Below are 25,607 nucleotides of genomic sequence, written 5' to 3'. Positions count from 1 at the left end.
TTGCAACCTTGCTTAGTTGGCCAAAAAGGGCGTATGCGTTTTTTCCTGAATATATTCAGGAAAAAACGCATACGCCCTTTTTGGCCAAGTGCATCATTGTGGACGTTCTGCCTCTTTTCCTATGCTTTAAATGCAATTTGTGTCTACTTCCTGAAATCAGTTTCCTGCAATTCTGCCCCGCTTTCAAGTCCTGTTGGCAACCTTACTTCAATATATTTTTGGACGATAGCTGTCATTTATAACTCTGCAGGTTTGTGAATTACAGTGCCCCTGAGCTCCTTTCTTCAACTCGCTTTCTTGTGAGGTGGCCGCAACACCGCATGATTGCTTCAGGCCCTAGTGTGGTTCCGGCACGGCATGCTGATCCTTTGGTTAATTCCTCTTCCTGGTGGGAAATGAGAGTTAAATATACCTGTCCAGACACCTCCAGCTAGTCTCTCATGGGTTCTCCCTATTCCTGTTCATTTCCCGCAGAAATTGCAAACTGGGCCAAACAGGAGGTTTAAGGCGCTGACTTTCCAAGTGGGGAGAGTGTTAATAAACCTCTGGAATGTTGCACCCGAGTACCAGGGGACGACAACTGAGACACATTTGAACACGTTTCCCGATCACACGGTGGATCATACACTGGGTTCCACATGCATGTTTTAGCTGAAGGAAGAATCCCTTAAACCTGGAGAGTTGAGACCCATGGAATGGGTACCATGCAATATGACTTCAAAGGGTCTGCATTTGCTCACTGAACCTCACCATTCCTATAACTGCTGCGCTTATGCCGCTATACACACGCTTGATTCTCTTTTGGAGACGTATAAATCCATAGGTTTTAAGATTCTTACTAGTCATGTATATCCTTAGGCGTTTAATATGGCGTGTTGAGTCCACTTCGTTGAGCAAGGATTAGCTCTGGTCTATTACATATTTGGCTTATGGAACGGTATCTGTGCTAATTTCAATCTCTTGTTTTATGCAGCACCCCAACTCACCTTTCCCCTTAAGCAAGCATAAGTTGGTTTTCTACATTTGAGACCCTGTTCTGTTTTGTAATTCAGTTCCTGTGTAGCCAAGTTTACATTCCGTGTATTAGAGATATCTTTTGATGTTTCTTTTTCTGTGTGACTTATTTCACTTAGAATCATCGTACCTGAATCCACTCATTATTCTGCTATGGGCCTGATGACATAGATTTCGTTGCTGAGTGATATTGCATTGTACGTAAGTACCACAACTTCTTTATCCATTTTTTGCTTTCTGTGATTTTGAACTTGTACCGTAAACGAGGTTCTTGTAAACAGAGCCGTTCCAAACTTTGGGGTGGCTGTGTCTTTTTGATTTTAATTTCCCTAAGCTATAGGACCGTAAGTGGAAGTGCCCTAGACTCTGTTGCTTTGTTTTTTAGATGTTTCAGGAAACACCATACACTTCTCCAGAGTGGCTTTTGGCAATTTACATCCCGCCCATCAGCATAACAAGGCTCCCAGTTCTCCATGGCCTGTCCTGCCTTTCTGGATTTTACACTTTTTTCAGATGGCCCTTTTGACCGGGGGGCAGTGAGACTTCATTGTAGTGCAGATTTCCTTTGCAAGCTTGCTTGGTTGGCCAAAAAGGGCGTATGCGTTTTTTCCTGAATATATTCAGGAAAAAACGCATACGCCCTTTTTGGCCAAGTGCATCATTGTGGACGTTCTGCCTCTTTTCCTATGCTTTACATGCAATTCCAGTCTCCCTCCTGAAATCGGTTTCCTGCAATTCTGCCCCGCTTTCAAGTCCTCTTGGCAGCCTTACTTCAATATACTTTTGGACGATAGCTGTCATTTATAACCCTGCAAGTTTGTGAATTACAGTGCCCCTGAGCTCCTTTCTTCAACTCGCTTTCTTGTGAGCTGGCCGCAACACCGCAGGATTGCTTCAGGCCCTAGTGTGGTTCCGGCATGGCAAGCTGAACCTTTGGTTAATTCCTCTTCCTGTTGGGAAATGAGAGTTAAATTTGCCCGTCCAGACACCTCCAGCTAGTCTCTCATAGGTTCTCCATATTCCTGTTCATTTTCCGCAGAAATTGCAAACTGGGCCAAACAGGAGGTTAAAGGCACTGACTCTCCAAGTGGGGAGAGTGTTAGTAAAGCGTCTGGAATGTTGCACCCGAGTACCAGGGGACGAAAACTGAGACACATTTGAACACGTTTCCCGATCACACGGTGGATCATACGATGGGTTCCACATGCATGTTTTAGCTGAAGGAAGAATCCCTTAAACCTGGAGAGTTGAGACCCATGGAATGGGTACCATGCAATATGACTTCAAAGGGTCTGAATTTGCTCACCAAACCTCACCAATCCTATCACTGCTGCGTTTATGCCGCTGTACACACGCTTGATTCTCTTTCGGAGACATATAAATCCATAGGTTTTAAGATTCTTACTAGTCAGGTATATTCTTAGGCGTTTAATATGGGGTGTTGAGGCCACTTTGTTGAGCAAGAAGTAGCTCTTCTCTATTATATATTTGGCTTATGGAACGGTATCTGTGTTAATTTCAATCTCTGGTTTTATGCAGCACCCCAACTCACCTTTCCCCTTAAGGAAGCATAAGTTCATTTTCTACATTTGAAACCCTGTTCTGTTTTGTAATTCAGTTCCTGTGTAGCGAAGTTTACATTCCGTGTAGTAGAGATATCTTTTGATGTTTCTTTTCCTGTGTGACTTATTTCACATAGAATCATCGTACCTGAATCCACTCATTATGCTGCTACGGGCCTGATGACATAGATTTCATTGCTGAGTGATATTGCATTGTACGTAAATACCACAACTTCTTTATCCATATTTCACTTTCTGCGATATTGAACTTGTACCGTAAACGAGGTTCTTGTAAACAGAGCCATCCCAAATTTTGGGGTGGCTGTGTCTTTTTGATTTCAATTTCCCTAAGCTATAGGACAATAAGTGGAAGTGCCCTAGGCTCTGTTACTTTGTTTTTTAGATGTTTCAGGAAACACCATACACTTCTCCAGAGTGGCTGTTGGCAATTTACATCCCGCCCATCAGCATAACAAGGTTTCAGTTCTCCATGGTCTGTCCTGCCTTTCTGGATTTTACACATTTTTCAGATGGCCCTTTTGACCGGGGGGAAGTGAGACTTCATTGTAGTGCAGATTTCCTTTGCTACCTTGCTTAGTTGGCCAAAAAGGGCGTATGCGTTTTTTCCTGAATATATACAGGAAAAAACGCATACGCCCTTTTTGCCCAAGTGCATCATTGTGGACGTTCTGCCTCTTTTCCTATGCTTTAAATGCAATTTGTGTCTACTTCCTGAAATCAGTTTCCTGCAATTCTGCCCCGCTTTCAAGTCCTGGTGGCAACCTTACTTCAATATATTTTTGGACGATAGCTGTCATTTATAACTCTGCAGGTTTGTAAATTACAGTGCCCCTGAGCTCCTTTCTTCAACTCGCTTTCTTGTGAGGTGGCCGCAACACCGCATGATTGCTTCAGGCCCTAGTGTGGTTCCGGCACGGCATGCTGATCCTTTGGTTAATTCCTCTTCCTGGTGGGAAATGAGAGTTAAATATACCCGTCCAGACACCTCCAGCTAGTCTCTCATGGGTTCTCCCTATTCCTGTTCATTTCCCGCAGAAATTGCAAACTGGGCCAAACAGGAGGTTTAAGGCGCTGACTTTCCAAGTGGGGAGAGTGTTAGTAAAGCGTCTGGAATGTTGCACCTGAGTACCAGGGTACGAAAACTGAGACACATTTGAACACGTTTCCTGATCACACGGTGGATCATACTCTGGGTTCCACATGCATGTTTTAGCTGAAGGAAGAATCCCTTAAACCTGGAGGGTTGAGACCCATGGAATGGGTACCATGCAATATGACTTCAAAGGGTCTGCATTTGCTCACCGAACCTCCCCAATCCTATCACTGCTGCATTTATGCTGCTGTACACATGCTTGATTCTCTTTCGGAGACATATAAATCCATAGGTTTTAAGATTCTTACTAGTCAGGTACATTCTTAGGCGTTTAATATGGGGTGTTGAGTCCATTTCGTTGAGCAAGGAGTAACTCTTGTTTATTCTATATTTGGCTTAAGGAACTTTATCTGTGCTCATTTCAATCTCTGGTTTTATGCAGCACCCCAACTCACCTTTCCCCTTAAGCAAGCATAAGTTGGTTTTCTAAATTTGAGACCGTTTTCTGTTTTGTAATTCAGTTCCTGTGTAGCCAAATTTACATTTCGTGTATTAGTGATATCTTATGATGTTTCTTTTTCTGTGTGACTTAATTCAGTTAGAATCATCATACCTGAATCCACTCATTATGCTGCTACGGGCCTGATGACGTAGATTTCATTGCTGAGTGATATTGCATTGTATGTAAGTACCACAACTTCTTTATCCATTTTTCGCTTTCTGCGATATTGAACTTGTACCGTAAATGAGTTTCTTGTAAACAGAGCCGTCCCAAAGTTTGGGGTGGCTGTGTCTTTTTGATTTTTATTTCCCTAAGCTATAGGACCATAAGTGGAAGTGCCCTAGGCTCTGTTGCTTTGTTTTTTAGATGTTTCAGGAAACACCATACACTTCTCCAGAGTGGCTGTTGGCAATTTACATCCCACCCATCAGCATAACAAGGCTCCCAGTTCTCCATGGCCTGTCCTGCCTTTCTGGATTTTACACTTTTTTCAGATGACCCTTTTGACCGGGGTGAAGTGAGACTTCATTGTAATGCAGATTTCCTTTGCAAGCTTGCTTGGTTGGCCAAAAAGGGCGTATGCGTTTTTTCCTGAATATATTCAGGAAAAAACGCATACGCCCTTTTTGGCCAAGTGCACCATTTTTGACGTTCTGCCTCTATTCCTATGCTTTAAATGCAATTCCAGTCTACCTCCTGAAATTGGTTTCGTGCAATTCTGCCCCGCTTTCAAGTCCTCTTGGCAGCCTTACTTCAGTATATTTTTGGATGATAGCTGTCATTTATAACTCTGCAGGTTTGTGAATTACAGTGCCCCTGAGCTCCTTTCTTCAACTCGCTTTCTTGTGAGCTGGCCGCAACACCGCAGGATTGCTTCAGGCCCTAATCTGGTTCCGGCATGGCATGCTGAGCCTTTGGTTAATTCGTCTTCCTTGTGGGAAATGAGAGTTAAATTTGCCCGTCCAGACACCTCCAGCTTGTCTCTCATTGGTTCTCCATATTCCTGTGCATCTTCCGCAGAAATTGCAAACTGGGCCAAACAGGAGGTTACAGGCACTGACTCTCCAAGTCGGGAGAGTGTTTGTAAAGTGTCTGGAATGTTGCACCCGAGTACCAGGGGACGAAAACTGAGACACATTTAAACACGTTTCCCGATCACACGGTGGATCATACTCTGGGTTCCACATGCATGTTTTAGCTAAAGGAAGAATCCCTTAAACCTGGAGAGTTGAGACCCATGGAATGGCTACCATGCAATATGACTTCAAAGGGTCTGCATTTGCTCACCGAACCTCACCAATCCTATCACTGCTGTGCTTATGTCGCTGTACACATGCTTGATTCTCTTTCAGAGACATATAAATCCATAGGTTTTAAGATATTTACTAGTCAGGTATATTCTTAGGCGTTTAATATGGGGTGTTGAGTCCACTTCGTTGAGCAAGGAGTAACTCTTGTCTATTACATATTTGGCTTATGGAACGGTATCTGTGCTAATTTCAATCTCTGGTTTTATGCAGCACCCCAACTCACCTTTCCCCTTAAGCAACCATAAGTTGATTTTCTAAATTTGAGACCCTGTTCTGTTTTGTAATTCAGTTCCTGTGTAGCCAAGTTTACATTCCGTGTATTAGTGATAGCTTATGATGTTTCTTTTTCTTTGTGACTTATTTCACTTAGAATCATCGTACCTGAATCCACTGATTATGCTGCTATGGGCCTGATGACATAGATTTCATTGCTGAGTGATATTACTTTGTACGTAAGTACCACAACTTCTTTATCCATTTTTCGCTTTCTGCTATATTGAACTTGTACCGTAAACGAGGTTCTTGTAAACAGAGCCGGCCCAAAGTTTCGGGTGGCTGTGTCTTTTTGATTTTAATTTCCCTAACCTATAGGACGATAAGTGGAAGTGCCCTAGGCTCTGTTGCTTTCTTTTTGGATGTTTCAGGAAACACCATACACTTCTCCAGAGTGGCTGTTGGCAATTTACATCCCGCCCATCAGCATAACAAGGTTCCCAGTTCTCCATGGCCTGTCCTGCCTTTCTTGATTTTACACATTTGTCAGATGGCCCTTTTGACGGGGGGGAAGTGAGACTTCATTTTAGTGCAGATTTCCTTTGCAAGCTTGCTTCGTTGTCCAAAAAGGGCGTATGTGTTTTTTCCTGAATATATTCAGGAACTAGGCCTGAATATATTCAGGAAAAAATGCATATCCCGTTTTTGACCAAGTGCATCATTGTGGACGTTCTGCCTCTTTTCCTATGCTTTAAATGCAATTCCAGTCTAACTCCTGAAATCGGTTTCCTGCAATTCTGCCCCGCTTTCAAGTCCTCTTGGCAGCCTTACTTCAATATATTTTTGGATGATATCTGTCATTTATAACTCTGTAGGTTTGTGAATTACAGTGCCCCTGAGCTCCTTTCTTCAACTCGCTTTCTTGTGAGCTGGCCGCAACACCGCAGGATTGCTTCAGCCCCTAGTGTGGTTCTGGCACGGCATGCTGAGCCTTTGGTTAATTCCTCTTCCTGGTGGGAAATGAGAGTTAAATTTGCCCGTCCAGAAACCTCCACCTAGTCTCTCATTGGTTCTCCCTATTCCTGTTCATCTTCCGCAGAAATTGCAAACTAGGCCACACAGGAGGTTAAAGGCACTGACTCTCCAAGTGGGGAGAGTGTTAGTACAGCATCTGCAATGTTGCACCCGAGTACCAGGGGACGAAAACTGAGACACATTTGAACACGTTTCCCGATCACACGGTGGATCATACTCTGGGTTCCACATGCATGTTTTAGCTGAAGGAAGAATCCCTTAAACCTGGAGAGTTGAGACCCATGGAATGAGTACCATGCAATATGACTTCAAAGGGAATGCATTTACTCACCGAACCTCAGCAATCCTATCACTGCTACATTTATGCCACTGTACACACGCTTGATTCTCTTTCGGAGACATATAAATCCATAGGTTTTAAGATTCTTAGTAGTCAGGTATATTCTTCGGCATTTAATATGAGGTTTTGAGTCAATTTCATTGAGCAAGCAGTAGCTCTTGTCTGTTACATATTTGGCTTATGGAACGGTATCTGTGCTAATTTCAATCTCTGGTTTTATGCAGCACCCCAACTCACCTTTCCCCTTAAGCAAGCATAAGTTGGTTTTCTACATTTGACCCTGTTCTGTTTTGTAATTCAGTTCCTGTGTAGCCAAGTTTACATTCCGTGTAGTAGTGATATCTTTTGATGTTTCTTTTTCTGTGTGACTTATTTCACTTAGAATCATCATACCTGAATCCACTCATTATGCTGCTACGGGCCTGATGACATAGATTTCATTGCTGAGTGATATTGCATTGTACGTAAATACCACACTTTCTTTATCCATATTTCGCTTTCTGCGATATTGAACTTGTACCGTAAACGAGGTTTTTGTAAACAGAGCCGTCCCAAACTTTGGGGTGGCTGTGTCTTTTTGATTTTAATTTCCCTAAGTTATAGGACAATAAGTGGAAGTGCCCTAGGCTCTGTTACCTTGTTTTTTAGATGTTTCAGGAAACACCATACACTTCTCCAGAGTGGCTGTTGGCAATTTACATCCCGCCCATCAGCATAACAAGGCTCTAGTTCTCCATGGCCTGTCCTGCCTTTCTGGATTTTACACTTTTTTCAGATGGCCCTTTTGACCGGCGGGAAGTGAGACTTCATTGTAGTGCAGATTTCCTTTGCAAGCTTGCTTGGTTGGCCAAAAAGGGCGTATGCGTTTTTTCCTGAATATATTCAGGAAAAAACGCATACGCCCTTTTTGGCCAAGTGCATCATTGTGGACGTTCTGCCTCTTTTCCTATGTTTTAAATGCAATTTGAGTCTACTTCCTGAAATCGGTTTCCTGCAATTCTGCCCCGCTTTCAAGTCCTGTAGGCAGCCTTACTTCAATATATTTTTGGACGATAGCTGTCATTTATAACTCTGCAGGTTTGTGAATGACAGTGCCCCTGAGCTCCTTTCTTCAACTCGCTTTCTTGTGAGGTGGCCTCAACACCGCATGATTGTTTCAGGCCCTAGTGTGGTTCCGGCACGGCATGCTGAGCCTTTGGTTAATTCCTCTTCCTGGTGGGAAATGAGAGTTAAATTTACCCGTCCAGACACCTCTAGGTAGTCTCTCATGGGTTCTCCCTATTCCTGTTCATTTCCCGCAGAAATTGCAAACTGGGCCAAACAGGAGGTTTAAGGCACTGACTCTCCAAGTGGGGAGAGTGTTAATAAACGTCTGGAATGTTGCACCCGAGTACCAGGGGACGACAACTGAGACACATTTGAACACGTTTCCCGATCACATGGTGGATCATACGCTGGGTTCCACATGCATGTTTTAGCTGAAGGAAGAATCCCTTAAACCTGGAGAGTTGAGACCCATGGAATGGGTACCATGCAATATGACATCAAAGGGTCTGCATTTGCTTACTGAACCTCACCATTCGTATAACTGCTGCGCTTATGCTGCTGTACACACGCTTGATTCTCTTTCGGAGACCTATAAATCCATAGGTTTTAAGATTCTTACTAGTCAGGTATATCCTTAGGCGTTTAATATGGCGTGTTGAGTCCACTTCGTTGAGCAAGGATTAGCTCTGGTCTATTACATATTTGGCTTATGGAACGGTATCTGTGCTAATTTCAATCTCTTGTTTTATGCAGCACCCCAACTCACCTTTCCCCTTAAGCAAGCATAAGTTGGTTTTCTACATTTGAGACCCTGTTCTGTTTTGTAATTCAGTTCCTGTGTAGCCAAGTTTACATTCCGTGTATTAGAGATATCTTATGATGTTTCTTTTTCTGTGTGACTTATTTCACTTAGAATCATCGTACCTGAATCCACTCATTATGCTGCTACGGGCCTGATGACATAGATTTCATTGCTGAGTGATATTGCATTGTACGTAAGTACCACAACTTCTTTATCCATTTTTTGCTTTCTGTGATATTGAACTTGTACTGTAAACGAGGTTCTTGTAAACAGAGCCGTCCCAAACTTTGGGGTGGCTGTGTCTTTTTGATTTTAAATTCCCTAAGCTATAGGACCGTAAGTGGAAGTGCCCTAGACTCTGTTTCTTTGTTTTTTAGATGTTTCAGGAAACACCATACACTTCTCCAGAGTGGCTGTTGGCAATTTACATCCCACCCATCAGCATAACAAGGCTCCCAGTTCTCCATGGCCTGTCCTGCCTTTCTGGATTTTACACTTTTTTCAGATGGCCCTTTTGACCGAGGGTCAGTGAGACTTCATTGTAGTGCAGATTTCCTTTGCAAGCTTGCTTGGTTGGCCAAAAAGGGCGTATGCGTTTTTTCCTGAATATATTCAGGAAAAAAAGCATACGCCCTTTTTGGCCAAGTGCATCATTGTGGACGTTCTGCCTCTTTTCCTATGCTTTACATGCAATTCCAGTCTACCTCCTGAAATCGGTTTCCTGCAATTCTGCCCCGCTTTCAAGTCCTCTTGGCAGCCTTACTTCAATATACTTTTGGACGATAGCTGTCATTTATAACTCTGCAAGTTTGTGAATTACAGTGCCCCTGAGCTCCTTTCTTCAACTCGCTTTCTTGTGAGCTGGCCGCAACACCGCAGGATTGCTTCAGGCCCTAGTGTGGTTCCGGCATGGCAAGCTGAACCTTTGGTTAATTCCTCTTCCTGTTGGGAAATGAGAGTTAAATTTGCCCGTCCGGACACCTCCAGCTAGTCTCTCATTGGTTCTCCATATTCCTGTTCATTTTCCACAGAAATTGCAAACTGGGCCAAACAGGAGGTTAAAGGCACTGACTCTCCAAGTGGGGAGAGTGTTAGTAAAGCGTCTGGAATGTTGCACCCAAGTACCAGGGGATGAAAACTGAGACACATTTGAACACGTTTCCCGATCACATGGTGGATCATACTCTGGGTTCCACATGCATGTTTTAGCTGAAGGAAGAATCCCTTAAACCTGGAGAGTTGAGACCCATGGAATGGGTACCATGCAATATGACTTCAAAGGGTCTGCATTTGCTCACCAAACCTCACCAATCCTATCACTGCTGCGTTTATGCCGCTGTACACACGCTTGATTCTCTTTCGGAGACATATAAATCCATAGGTTTTAAGATTCTTACTAGTCAGATATGTTCTTAGGCGTTTAATATGGGGTGTTGAGGCCACTTCGTTGAGCAAGAAGTAGCTCTTGTCTATCATATATTTCGCTTATGGAACGGTATCTGTGCTAATTTCAATCTCTGGTTTTATGCAGCACCCCAACTCACCTTTCCCCTTAAGCAAGCATAAGTTGGTTTTCTACATTTGAGACCCTGTTCTGTTTTGTAATTCAGTTCCTGCGTAGCCAAGTTTACATTCCGTGTAGTAGTGATAACTTTTGATGTTTCTTTTTCTGTGTGACTTATTTCACTTAGAATCATCGTACCTGAATCCACTCATTATGCTGCTACGGGCCTGATGACATAGATTTCATTGCTGAGTGATATTGCATTGTACGTAAATACCACACCTTCTTTATCCATATTTCGCTTTCTGCGATATTGAACTTGTACCGTAAATGAGGTTCTTGTAAACAGAGCCATCCCAAACTTTGGGGTGGCTGTGTCTTTTTGATTTTAATTTCCCTAAGCTATAGGACCATAAGTGGAAGTGCCCTAGGCTCTGTTGCTTTGTTTTTTGTATGTTTCAGGAAACACCATACACTTCTCCAGAGTGGCTGTTGGCAATTTACATCCCGCCCATCAGCATAACAAGGCTCCCAGTTCTCCATGGCCTGTCCTGCCTTTTTGGATTTTACACTTTTTTCAGATGGCCCTTTTGACCGGGGGGAAGTGCGACTTCATTGTAGTGCAGATTTCCTTTGCAAGCTTGCTTGGTTGGCAAAAAAGTGCGTATGCGTTTTTTCCTGAATATATTCAGGAAAAAATGCACACGCCCTTTTTGGCCAAGTGCATCATTGTGGACGTTCTGCCTCTTTTCCTATGCTTTAAATGCAATTCCAGTCTATCTCCTGAAATCGGTTTCCTGCAATTCTGCCTTGCTCTCAGTGCCTCTTCATAGCCTTACCTCAATATACTTTTGGAAAATAGTTGGCCTTTATAACTCTGTAGGTTTTTGAATTGCAGTGGCCCTTACCTCCATTTTTCATCTCTTATTTTTGTGATCTTGCCTCATATCCACAGGATTTCTTCAGGCCCTATTCTTCTCTGGGGCGCCTTGCTCTGCCTTTGGTTAATTATTCTTCCTGATGTGAAATTAGAGTGACATGTGCCCATTGAAACCGCTACAGCTATTTTCTCACTGGTTCCCCCTATTCCCATTCATCCTCCGCACTAACTGCGGACTGTGCGATACCGGAACTTAAAGGCATTGACTCTCCATGTGGGGATGTTGTTAGTAAAGTGGCTGGAATGTTGATCCGGAGCCCCAGGAGAGGAAAATGAGGTGCGTTTTAGAAACCTTTCCCGATCATATGGTATACCATCCGCTGGATTTCCCATGCATGGTTTAGCTGTAGGAAGATTCCCTTCAACCTCGAGTGTTGGGACCCTTGGAATGAGTAGCATGAAGTATTGCATTAAACTTTCGGCAGTTGCTCACCTAAGCTCACCAATCCTCTCAGCCCCAAGTGTCCAGCCTTATGTCTTATCCAGCTGTGGGTTTATATGTGGTCATTCCAGGTTGCATCACAGCCCCTGAGCGAATTTTGTAAGAATTTTTCTCTCTTTCTTTTTTTCTGCGTTTTGGTTTTAAAATTTATTTCTATAATGGGGTTTAGCTCATTTTCACTGCTGTGTTTGTGCCGCTCTGCGCACACTTGATTCCCTTATGGAGATATATCAATACATGGGTTTTAAGATTCTTATTACTCAGATATATTTCTCTGCGGTGTATAGGGTGTGTTGAGGCCAGTTCATTGAGCAAGGTGTAGATCTTGTCTAATACCTATTTGGTTTATTGAACGGTATCTGTGCTAATTTCAAACTCTGGTTTTATGCATCACCCCACCTCTCCTTTCCCCTTAAGCTGACATAAGTGTGTTTTCTAAATGTGAGACACTGTTCTGTTTTGTAATTCATTTTTTGTGCAGCCATATTTATCCTCCCTCTATAAGTGATATCTTATGATATGTTTCTTTTTCTGTTTGACTTATTTCAAGTAGTATTATCGGACCTAAATCCACTCTTTATCGTTCTACTAGCCTTATTACCTTGATTTCATGGTGAAGAGATATTCCATTGTACATAAGTACCACATTTTCTTTATCTATTGTTCTCTTTCCTGGGATATTTAAGGTGTACTGAAGTTGAGGTTCTTGTAAACAGAGTAGCCCTAAACTGTGGTGTGCTTGTGTCTTGTTGATTTTTAGACTTCCCTAGATATACTCCCGTGATTGGAAGTGCCCTATGCTCTGTAGCTCTGTTTTTTAGATGATTTAGGAACCACCATACACTTCTCCAGAGTGGCTCTCGGCAGTTGACACGCTGTCCATCAGCGTATAAAGGCTCCCTGTTCTCCATGGCCTGTCCTGCATTTCTGGTTTTTACAATTTTTTCGGATGGCCCTTTTGACCGGTGGGAAATGAGACTTTTTTGTTGTGCACATTTGCATTGCTTGCTTGCTTGGTTGCCCATAAAGTGCGTATGCGTTTTTTCCTGGATATATTCAGGAAAAAACGCATACTCCCTTTTGGGCCAACTGCATCATTGTCGAAATTCTGCCGCTTTTCATGTGCTTTAAAGACGAGTCCAATCTATCTCTTGAAATCTGTTTCTTGCAATTCTGTCTTGCATTCAGATCCTCTTCTTTGCCTTACCTCAACATATTTTTGGACGTTAGTTTTCATTTATAACTCTGCAGGTTTGTGAATTGCAGTGACCCTGAGCTCCACTTTTTAAGTTGCTCTTTTGTGAGCTGGCCTCAAAGCCGCAGGATTGCTTCAGGCCCTATTTTGGCTCCGGCGAGGCGGGCTGAGCCTTTTTTTAATTCTTATTCTTAATGGGAAATTAGAGTGACATGTGCCCGTCCAAACCCCTACAACTATTCTCTCATTGGTTCCCCCTCTTCCCGTTCATCCTCCTCACAATTTGCAAAATGTGTGAAACAGAAGTTTAAATGTGCTGATTCTCTAAGTGGGGAGATTCTAAGTACCGTGGCTGGAATGATGAACAGGAGCACCAGGACAGGATAAATGAGGTGCATTTTAGACACATCTCCCGATCACATGGTGTACAGTCCTCTGGGTTTTCCATGCATGTTTTAGCTGTAGGAAGATGCCTTGAACCTGCAGATTTGGGACCCATTGAATGGGTACCAGGTAGTATTACTTTAAAGGGTGTGCATTTCCTCACCCAACCTCACATTTCTCTTAGCGTGAACAGTTTCCAGCCTTATGTCTCATCCTGCTGTGGGTCTAGATGTGTTCAATCCATGTTGCATCACCGTCCCTGAGGAAAAGTTGTAAGAGGTTTTCTCTGTCTCTCTGTCGTTTATTTTTTTCAATTTATTACTATATTGGTTACAGCTGATTTTCAAAGCTCTGTTTCTTGCTGCTGTACATCCACTTGATTCACGTACAGAGAGACATCAATAAATTCTTTTTCAGATTCTTACCAGTCATAGATATTCTTTTCCGGTGACTTGAGTGTGCTGAGTGCAGTTCTTTTAGCTACCGTGTAGGCCTTGTTGATTATCAGTTTGGTATTTGGAATGGTATCTTTGCTAATTTCAACCTCCTGGATGATGCCTCACCCCTCCCCACCTTTCCCGTTTAGCAGCCTTACGCGTGTTTTCTACATATTTGACTATGTTTTTGTTTTGTAATTTATTTCATGTGTAGCCATTTTGGATTCCACCTTTAAGTGATATCTTATGATATGTGTCTTTTTCTTTTTGAATTATGTCACTTAGAATGATCATACGTAACTCCTCCGGAGTTGTTACAACTGGCCATATTTCATTGATTTCCAGGCTGAGTAATATTCCACTCTACATAAGTACCACATCTCTATCCATTTTTTCCCTCCAGAGACATTTAAGTTATATCCTAGTCGAGGATCTTTTAAACAGAGAGGCAGTAAACATTGGGGTGCCTGTGTCCTGTCGATTTTTGTTTTTCCCAAGATATACGCCCATGAATGCAAGTGCCCTATGCTCTGTAGCTCATTTTTTAGATGCTTTAGTAAACACAATACACTTCTCCAGAATGGCCGTTGGCAATATACATTTCCAGTATAAGCCTCACAGGGCTCCCTCTTCTCCTTGCCCTGTCCTGCATTTCTGGTGTTTACACTTTATGAGGATGGCTCTTCTGACTGATGCGAAGTGATATCTTTTGTAGTATTGATTTCCAGTGCCCACCTGTTTGGTTGGCTAAAAAAGTGTATGCCCTTTTCTTGAATATATACAGAAAAAAACGCATACAGCCTTTTTGGCCAACTGCAATGTTGGCAATGTTCAGCCCCTTTTCTTGTGCTTAATGGCGAGTCCTTTCTACCTCCTCAAATCCCTTTCCTGCCATTCTCCCTTGCTTACCAATCCTTTTCTCTGACTTTCCTCAAGACATTTTTCAGTGATAGATATTTTCAACTCTGCAGTTTCGTGAATTTTACTGCCCCTGAGTTCCATTTTTCAACTTGTGTTTATGGGAACTGGCCACAAAGCAGTGGGATTTCCTCAAGCCCTATACTGTTTCCATGGGCAACCTTAGCCTTTCGTCAATTCGTCTTCCTGATTGGAAATTAGAGTGACATGTGCCTGTCTGAACACCTAGGACTTGTCTCTCATTGTTCCTCATCCTTCCGCTTCATCCTCTGGACAAATTCCAAACTGTACGCAACAGGATGTTGACAGTGCTGACATCTCCAAGTGGGGAGACTGTTAGTAAAGACGCTGGAGGGGTGAACCCGAGCACCAGGAGATGAGGAGATGAGATGCCTTTTCCAAACTCTTCCCGATCAGACGGTATACCATCCTCTGGGTGTGACAGACATGTTTTAGCAGTAGGAAGAGTCCCATTCATGTAAGGAGAACACCAGGGCTTTTTCAAAATCAGTGTCTCCCCGAAATCCAAACTGGGGAATTTTTTAAGCTACGGCTACACATATGTTCATTAAGGGCCTTGGGAAGTAGGCAGAGTCCAAACTTTAGATGATTGAAGTCTTCAGGGTCAGAAGCACTCACCACCGGCTTCCCTTAGGTTACACTTTAACTGTCATTGATAGATGATGTCAATAAAAATATCTATTCTTTTTCCGATTATTTCCCCTTATAGGTTATTGCAAAATATTGAGTGTAGTTCCCTGTGCTATCCAGTAGTTCCTTGTTGATGATCTATTTTATACATAGCAGTGTGTATGTGTTAATTCCAAACTGTTAATTTATCCCTCCTCCCACCTTTCCCCTTTGGTAATAATAAATTATAAGATTTTATACTTCTCAGAAATGGGGGAGCTGAAAGAGAGGTATCATTTTCAATGGAAAAGCATTTAAAACAAGATTGAAGCTTTAACCAAGATTATTAGATGTACATCCTTGGAAAGAAATCACTTCATTTCTCTAATATTGACCTGACAAATAAGACAAACCTTTTCACTGAACTTGCTTATAATAAAGTGATGGAAATATCAAATGGAAGTGTTAGAAACATCTTATTTTACCCGAGCCTTATAAACTGTTCTATGTTAACTACAGTTTGGCTCACACATCTGTTCATTGAAGTTACAATAGTCTCAATTTCTGTTACTGATCCTCCAGAGTGGACCCCAACAAGTGGCCCCCTGCCCAGTGTCATTGGGGCCAACAGATCGAGACTGAGTTTGGTTCACAAGCAAAGGAAACTTTATATTTTGATCAGAGAATGGAGAGGTGAGAGCATGCACTACCCCGTGGGCTGTGGGCTGGGCTGCTGTGTAGAGATCCTGTCAGAGTCAGTGGGAGGGAGGGGGCGGAGCTCTCGAGAGCCGGGTTGGCTGCAGCTCAGGCTCTATATCTCGGAGTCTGCACTGGGCCCCAGGAGCTGAGGTGTCGACCCAGCCATTCTGCACTAGGAAATCTGGTCTGAAGTGCCGGGTGTGGAACCTCTGCATGCGGGACCCTAGGAGCACGTGAAATTAGACAAAGCACAAAGGATAAAAAAGGTCAGACTTGACTTTATTGCCCAGATTCTATTTTTATCTCCCAGAGATTTTTAATGGGCTTTGCTGGGGACAAACCCCTCCTCTGCCTTTTGTCCCGTTCCTCATTCTTGGAGTGCTGAGGGTGCAGACCCTTCTTCTGTAACTGCTGAGTGCTGAGTTGGGAGCCCTCATACCAGGGGACGAGGGTCAGAACTTCTCCCCAGCAGCCTCCAGGTGACGTTGATTGGCCCCAGGACCCCTGCCTCCCTGCTCGTCCGCCTGAGCACCAGCATTGGAAGTGTTATAGATTCTAATGACCTTTAAGGGTCCAGGAAAGAGATGTGCAGAGACGCTGTGGGGGCCGGTTTCACCCCGCCCCACATTTGTTCGGCCACCTTAGGCTGACCGTTTCTGCCAGCCTAGATGCTCTGACCAGTAGTCTGCTCTTTCTTCAATTAGGCCCCTGAATTAACGTAAAAACAGCACCAGGTGTCAGAGCCCTGCCCGCTCAACTCCCAGACAGTCCAGGGTCAGTGGTGATCAAGGACCATGATGGCCACTGAGTCAACAGCCTTTTGAAGTAAACAGGAGTCCAGCCGGTCTTATTGGCCACCATCATCACGGTGTCTGTAGGCTTTTCTATGGTGACAGTGTGATATACGGTTCCCCCACCAAGATTATTATCTCCCCTCCGGGTGCAGTAAGTCCTGCAAGCAGTAGTCTACTCCTTCGGGACACACTATTGTTGTTTTATGAGAGAAACTCCAGGTCAAGTGATGTTCACACGAGTCGTCATGGTGCCCTGTTGCCCCCGGTTATCTCTCTGGATGTTGGAGTTGGAGGGCCTCCTCACTCGAGGTCGGTGTGCCCACGGAGCGAACCCTGCAACTTCAGGGCATGGTTGGTGATTAGGATCACCACGTGGGGTCCTTTTCCCTTAGGAGGGAGGTGGCCTTTTGGGCTGCTGATTTCCAGGTTTTTAGATACCGCCAGTATCTTGGCCAGATGTGGCAGTGGGCCAAGCCCCTTGGTGACTGTAGTTGATCCTACCTGGATGGCATTCTTGCGTTGTTTCATTTCAAGTGGTCCCAGTTTTTGCACTAATTCTCCAATGGCGATTCACCTTTCAACAGGAATGTAAAGGTCAAAGGGTTTAGCTCAATTAGGGAGTTCCAGGGCAAGGGTCTGAATTGACTGCTCTTTCCATTCTTGAAAGGCCACTTCTGGATTCTGTTCAAAAGGATCATCATCTTTTCCTTTCAGTGTTTCATATAGAGGCCCAGCTAGTAGACTGTAGTTAGGGATCCAAAAGCAGCAAACCCTGGCCTCCCCAGGAACCCCTAAGCTGTCTTCTAGTTTTAGAAAGGGGTAAGGCTGCAAATGGTTTCTTCCCTTTCCTGGGATGGGCTTCTCTGACCTTGTGTGAGAATGAAGCCCAGGCAGGTCACCGCAGTCTGTGATATTTGAGCTTTTTCTTGGACAACTTCTATCCTTTATTGGCTTGGTAGTTCAGAGGCCTCCTTAGTAGGGCTGGCGATCAGAATGTCATCTGCATATTGAAGGAGGGTTTCCTTTTCCAGAGGTAGAACTTTTCGGTCTTTAGCTAAGCTTTCCCCAAAGATGGTGTGGGAATTTTTGAACCCTTGGGGCAAGACGGCCCGGAAGTATTGTTTTAGTTGTATGTTGAGTCCTGCCACTCACAAGCCAAAATTTCTTGTGACTCTGGGACTAATGGAATACAAAAGAAGGCATCATTGAAGACTAATACAGAATACCATGTCCTGGTGGTTGGTAGAATGACCAGCAGGGTGTAGGAATCAGGAGCAACTGGAGGTATATCCTCGGTGGCTTCACTGACTGTCCTGACATCCTTTACCAGGTCCCCAGCTGCCCATGGGGCTCTCGTGGTCAGGCCAATCCCAGGATATGGAGCTCTCCTGGGCAGGTACCCCACCCCCAACCCAGCCCACGGGGCTCTCATGGTCAGGCCCCTCCCAGGATACAGAGCTACCCTTGCAGGTACCGTGGCAGGGCTGGGCACACAGGAACCGTGCACATAGCCCTCATTGAAGAGCACCCCAAGCTCACCTGTCACTCAGAGCTGACACAGAGCACCTCAGAGCAGGACTTGAACTAACAAACAGCAGCTCCGACAGGTCTGTGACCCTGGGCATCACTCTGTGTGGCCTCCCTCCACCTGGTCTTCCAGAGACTTCCACTGCACCCAGGGCACCAGGCCTCTGTCTCCAACCACCACCCACCCCTCCTCTCCCTGACTCCTGGGTTCCTCTCATTAGGAGAGGGTTTTCTTGAAGTTGTCTCCCACTCATGGGCCAGATAAAATGATTAGAAAACAAGCCAAAGCTGCAGCCCCTTGTCTATCCTGACTCTCAGGAGCCCACACCTGTTCCTTGGACCTGGCCGGTTCAGCAAGTTCCATTTTCTGCAACTGTGAGCCCCTGAGGGGTGATGATTGGCTGACCTGGGCAGCCTTACCATGCCGGCCAGCCCTCCCCAGGTGTGCCTGGGTTGAGATCAATATAAATACCACTCCAGGCAGCAAGAGCCCCTGCAGCTGTGCCTGACGCCATTTTCTCTGCCCTGTCAGCAGTCTCGGGGCTGGGCTGGTGGGAGGGAGTGAGAGGCCACGGCTTTGTGGGTGGCCCAGTGTGAGTGGGGCTCTGCTGGACTTTCTGCAGCAGTTGCCAGGCTGCCACCTGCTAAAGAAGAGGATGTGTCACCCATACCTGCTGCTGGAATTTCTCCCTGGGCAGAGGTGAGGAAGGAAAAAAGCAGTGGGGGCAGGGACAGGACGGGTATCTCAGGCAGGGAAATGGAAATCTTCCAGAAGAGCACCCAGGGCCAGGACCATCCTGGCTGGCCTGCAGGCACCAAGTCAGCTGGCATGCTGTCACTCGTGTGGCTCCATGGCCCTTCCTCTAGGCTTTCAAGTCCTTGTATATATTCAGGTGTTTTACCTGCGAAGGGTGGGAACAGTTCAGCAGCAACTGGCCTGGGGCTCAGCTCACGTTTACTCCCAGATGCCTCGGCACGGTGCCCCAGCTTTGCAATGAGGACGCTTGTTGTGTGGGGGCTGCTGGCTGAATGGGAGACGATTCCCCACCACTGACCAACTTCAGAATTGTTTACAACTGGAGCAAGTGCCCTGATACGGTTTTCCTCTGAGTAACTGGTGGGTTCTGTTTTTTATTTTCTCTTTTTCGTTTTTGGTTCAAGGTAGATTTTATTCCTCTTTTTTGTATTTACAGATATAAGCATGGAAATGATTTATTCATATAAATACATGTATGTGAAGGGCATAATTGTTTTTTCTGTTTTATTTTTTAAATTTTATTTCTTTTTAATTTTGAATTTTATTTTATATTTTTATACAGCAGGTTCTTATTGGTTATCTATTTTATACATATAAATGTTTACATGCCAATCCCAATCTCTCAACTCCTCCCACCACCACCCCCCCAAGAGCTTTCCCCCCTTGTTGTCCATATGATTGTTGTCTACATCTGTTGCTCTATTTATGCCTTGCAAAACGGTTAATCTGTACAGTTTTTCTAGGTTCCACATATATGCATGAATATACAAGATTTGTTTTTCTCTTTCTGACTTACTTCACTCTGTATGACAGTCTCTAGATCCATCGACGTCTCTACAAATGACCCAATTTCATTCCTTTCATGGCTTAGTAATATTCCATTTTATATATGTACCACATCTTTCTGCATTCGTCTGTGTGTGGGCATTTAGGTTGCTTCCATTACCTCGATATTGTAAATAGTGATGCAATGAACATTGCGGTGAATGTCTCTTTTTGATTTATGGTTTTGTCTGGGTATATCTCCAGTACTGGGATTGCTGTATCATATGGTAATTCTATTATTAGTTTCTTAAGAAACTCCATATTGTTCTCCATAGTGACTGTATCAATTTATATTCCCAACAATAGTGGAAGAGGCTTCCTTTTCTCCACACCCTTTCCAGCATTTGTTGTTTGTAGATTTTCAGATGATGCCCATTCTAACAGGTGTGAGGTGATACCTCATTGTTGAGTCCATTTCGTTGAGCAAGGGGTAGGTCTTGTCTATTACATATTTGGCTTATGGAACGGTATCTGTGCTAATTTCAAACTCTGGTTTTATGCAGCACCCCAACTCACCTTTCCCCTTAAGCAAGCATAAGTTGGTTTTCTAAACTTGAGACCGTGTTCTGTTTTGTAATTCAGTTCCTGTGTAGCCAAGTTTACATTCCGTGCATTAGTGATACCTTATGATGTTTCTTTTTCTGTGTGACTTATTTCACTTAGAATCATCGTGCCTCAATCCACTCATTATTCTGGTACAGGCCTGGTGACACAGATTTCATTGCTGAGTGGTATTCTGTTGTACGTAAGTACCGCAACTTCTTTATCAATTATTTGTTCTCTGGGATATTTAACTTGTACTGTAGAAGAGGTTCCTGTAAACAGAGCCGTCCCAAATTTTGGGGTGGCTGTGTCTTTTTGATTTTAATTTCCCTAAGCTATAGGACCATAAGTGGAAATGCCCTAGACTCTGTTGCTTTGTTTTTCAGATGTATCAAGAAACACCATACACTTCTCCAGAGTGGCTGTTGGCAATTTACATCCCACCCATCAGCATAACAAGGCTCCTTTTTCCCCATGGCCTGTCTTGCCTTTCTGGATTTTACACTTTTCTCAGATGGCCCTTTAGACCGGGGGGAAGTGACACTTCATAGTAGTTCGGATTTCCATTGCAAGCTTTCTTGGTTTGCCAAAAAGGGCGTATGTGTTTTTTCCTGAATATATTCAGGAACAAACTCATACGCCCTTTTTTGCCAAGTGCATCATTGTCGATGTTCTGCCTCTTTTCCTATGCTTTAAATGCAAATCCAGTCTACCTCCTGAAATCGGTTTCCTGAAATTCTGCCCCGCTTTCAAGTCCTCTTCGCAGCCTTACTTCAATATATTTTTGGACGTTATCTGTCATTTATAACTCTGCAGGTTTGTGAATTACAGGGCCCCTGAGCTCCTTTCTTCAACTCGCTTTCTTGTGAGCTGGCTGCAAACCCGCAAGACTGCTTCAGGCCCTAATCTGCTTCTGGCAGGGCACGCTGAGCCTTTGGCTAATTCCTCTTCCTGGTGAGAAATGAGTGTTAAATATGCCCGTCCAGACACCTACCTCACTCTCAACCCCTTGGTGATGTGGGTCCTCTGGTTTGTGGCCACCTTTGCTGGGTTCCTCACCTTTCGATGATGTGGCCCCACTAGTGTGAGGACACTCCTGCCTGGTTCTCATCCACGTGGTTATGTGGACCCCCTGGTGAGAGTCTGTTTCTGGCTGTGTTCCTCACCCTTCTGTGAGGGAGACCCTCTGCTGATAGGTCACTCCTGCATGGCTGGCACACATTGCCTTGGTGAAGTCAGCCGTGTGGTGGCAGTTGGAGCGTGCTGGGAATCTCCTCCCCCCGGTGATGAGGGCCCTCTGGTGTCAGGCCCTAACTGCTGGGCTCACCAACTTTTCTTAGTGAGCCCAATGATGCTTGGGCACTCCTCTTAGGATCCCATCTCCATGGGGATGTGGGCCTTCTGCTCTGAGGTCCCAACGGCTGGGTTGCTCACAGTTTCATGATGTGGGCTCTCTGCTGTTAGTTCACTCCTGCCTGCATCCCATAGCTTCTGTGCTCTCGGCCGCCTGCTGGGAGGTTCCAACTGCTGGATTCCTCACCTTTCTTATTCTTTGGGCCCTCTGTTTTTAGGCTACTCCTGCCTGCCTCACACCCATTCCCTTTGTGATATGTGTCCTCTGATTTGAGGCCACATGTGCTGGGTTCCGCACCTTTCGATGATGTGGCCCCACTAGAGGGAAGACAGTCCTGACTGGTTCCCATCCCCTTGCTGATGTGGGCCCTCAGGTGAGAGTCTGATCCTGGCTGGGTTCCTCACCCTTCTGTGAGGTGGGTCCTCTGCTGTAAGGTCAATCATGCCTGTCTGGCACACGTCACCTTGGCGACGTGGGCCCTCTGGTGGCAGTTGGAGTGTGCTGGGATCCTCCTCCCCTCGGTGATGATGGCCCTCTTGCCTTAGGCCATAACTGCTGGGCTCCCCACATTTTCTGATGTGTGCCAAGTGAGTGAGGACACTCTTGCCAGGTTCCCATCCCCATGGGGATATGGGCCTTCTGCTCTGAGGTCAAAACGGCTGGCTTGCTCACAGTACCATGATGTGGGCCCTCTGCTGTGAGTTCACTCCGGCAAGGATCCATTATCATCGGTGCTCTGAGCCGCCTGCTGGGAGGTTCCAACTGCTGGATTCCTCAACTTTTTTATTCTATGTGCCCTCTGTTGTGAGGCTCCTCCTGCCTGCCTCACTGCCAGCCCCTTGGTGATGACTGTCCTATGGCTTGAGGCCACATGTGCTGCATTCCTCACCTTTCAATGATGTGGCCCCACTCGTGTGAGGACACTCCTGCCTGGTTCCCATCCCCTTGGTGAGGTGGGCCCTCTGGCGAGTCTAATCCTGGCTGGGTTCCTCAACGTTCTGTGAGGTAGGCCCTCTGCTGTGAGGTCACTCCTGCCTGGCTGGCACACGTCACCTTGGAGACGTGAGCTCTCTGGTGGCAGTTGGAGCATGCAAGGTGCCTCCTCCTCTCGGTGATGACGGCCCTCTGGCGTCAGGCCCTAAATGGTGGGCTCCCCACATTTTCTGATGTGCGCCCAGTGGTGCGAGGACACTCCAGCCAGGTTCCCATTCCCATGGGGATGTGGGCCTTCTGCGCTGAGGTCCCAACGCCTGGGTTGCTCACAGTTTTATGATGTGGGCCCTCTGTTGTCAGTTCACTGTGGCCTGGATCCCATAGCCTCAGTGTTCTGGGCCGCCTGCTGGAAGGTCTAAATGCTGGAATCCTCACGTTTTTTATATTATGTGCCCTGTGTTGTGAGGCTACTCCTGCCTGCCTCACTCCAAGGCCCTTGGTGATGTGGGTCCTCTGGTTTGAGGACACATGTGCTGGGTTCCTCACCTTAAGATGATGAGGCCCCACTGGTGTGAGGATAATCCTGACTGGTTCCCATCCCCTTTGTGATGTGGGTCCTCTGGTGAGAGTCTGATCCTGGCTGGGTTCCTCACCCATCTGTGAGGTGGGCCCTGTACTATCAGGTAACTCTTGCCTGGCTTGCTCACCTCGCCTTGTTGACATGAGCCCTCTGGTGATACTTGGACCCTGCTGGGAGCCTCCTCACCTCTGTGATGAGGGCCCTCTGACGTCAGGCCCTAACTGCTGGGCTCCCCAACTTTTCTTAGTGAGCCCAGTGATGCTCGGGCACTCCTCTTAGGTTCCCATCTCCATGGGGATGTGGGCCTTCTGCTCTGAGGTCCCAACGGCTGGGTTGATCACAATTTCATGATGTGGGCTCTCGTGTTAGTTCACTGTGGCCTGGATCCCATAGCCTCTGTGCCTTTGGCCGCCTGCTGGGAGGTTCCAACTGCTCGATTCCTCAACTTTTGTATTCTATGGGTCCTGTTTTGTGATGTTCCTCCTGCCTGTCTCACTCGCAACCCCTTCGTGATGTGGGTCTTCTGGTTTGAGGCCACATGTGCTGGGTTCCGCAACTTTCTATGATGTGGCCCCACTGGTGTGAGGACACTCCTGCCTGGTTCCCATCCCCTTGGTGATGTGGGCCTTCTGGTGACAGTCTTATCCTGGCTGGGTTCCTCACTCTTCTGTGAGGTAGGCCCTCTGCTGTGAGGTCAATCCTTCCTGACTTGCACACATCACCTTGGCGACATGAGCCCTCTGTTGGCAAACGGAACCTGCTGGGAGCCTCCTGCCCTCGGTGATGATGGCCCTCTAGCATCAGGCCCTAACTGCTGGGCTCCCCACGTTTTCTGATGTGAGCCCAGTGATGCCAGGACACTCCTGTCAGGTTCCCATCCCCATGGGGATGTGGGCTTTCTGCTCTGAGGTCCCAACGCCTGGGTTGCTCACAGTTTCATGATGTGGGCTCTCTGGTGTTAGTTCACTCCTGCCTGCATCCCATAGCTTCTGTGCTCTCGGCCGCCTGCTGGGAGGTTCCAAATGCTGGATTCCTCACCTTTTTTATTCTTTGGGCCCTCTGTTTTTAGGCTACTCCTACCTGCCTCACTCCCAACCCCTTTGTGATGTATGTCCTCTGATATGAGGCCACATGTGCTGGGTTCCTCACCTTTTGATGATGTGGCCCCACTGGTGGGAGGACAGTCCTGACTGGTTCCCATCCCCTTGGTGTTGTGGGCCCTCTGGCGAGAGTCTCATCCTGCCTCGGTTCCTCACCCTTCTGTGAGATAGGCCCTCTGCTGTGAGGTCACTACTGCCTGGCTGGCGCATGCCACCTTGTAGACGTGGGCCCTCTGTTGGCAGTTGGAACCTGCTGGGAGTCTCCTCCCCTCAGTTATGAGGGCCCCCTGGTGTCAGGCCCTAACTGCTGGGCTCCTAACATTTTCTGATATGTGCTAAGTGGTGCGAAGCCACTCCTGCCAGGTTCCCATCCCAATGGGGATGTGGGCCTTCTGTTCTGAGGTCCCAACGGCTGGGCTGCTCACAGGTTCATGATGTGGGCCCTCTGCTGTGAGTTCACTGCGGCCTGGATCCCATAGCCTCAGTGCTCTGGGCCTCTTGCTGGGAGGTTCCAACTGCTGGATTCCTCAACTTTTATATTCTATGGACCCTGTGTTGTGAGGCCGGTCCTGCCAGCCTCATTCCGAACCCCTTGGTGATGTGGTTCCTCTGGTTTGAGGCTACATGTGCTGGGATCCTCACCTTTCGATGATGTTGTCCCACTGGTGTGGGGACACTCTTGCCTGGTTCCCATCCCCTTGGTGATGTGGGCGCTCTGGTGAGAGTCTGATCCTGGCTGTGTTCCTCACCCTTCTGTGAGGTAGGCCCTCTGTTTTGAGGTCACTCCTGCCGGGCTGGCACACATCACCTTCGCGACGTTGGCCCTGTGGTGGCAGCTGGAGCCTGCTGGGAGCCTCCTCCCCTCAGTGATGAGTGCCCTCTAGCGTCAGGCCCTAACTTCTGAGCACCCCACGTTTTCTGATGTGAGCCCAGTGATGCCAGGACACTCCTGTCATGTTCCCATCACCATGGGGATGTGGGCCTTCTGCTCTGAGGTCCCAATGTCTGGGTTGCTCACAGGTTCATGATGTGGGCTGTCTGGTGTTAGTTCACTCCGGCCTGCATCCCCTAGCCTCTGTGCTCTGGGCCGCCTGCTGGGAGGTTCC

The sequence above is a fragment of the Orcinus orca genome, chromosome 1 (genome assembly GCF_937001465.1).
Source record: "Orcinus orca chromosome 1, mOrcOrc1.1, whole genome shotgun sequence".
Lineage (NCBI taxonomy): Eukaryota > Metazoa > Chordata > Mammalia > Artiodactyla > Delphinidae > Orcinus > Orcinus orca.
Note: the sequence above shows the minus strand (reverse complement) of the source record.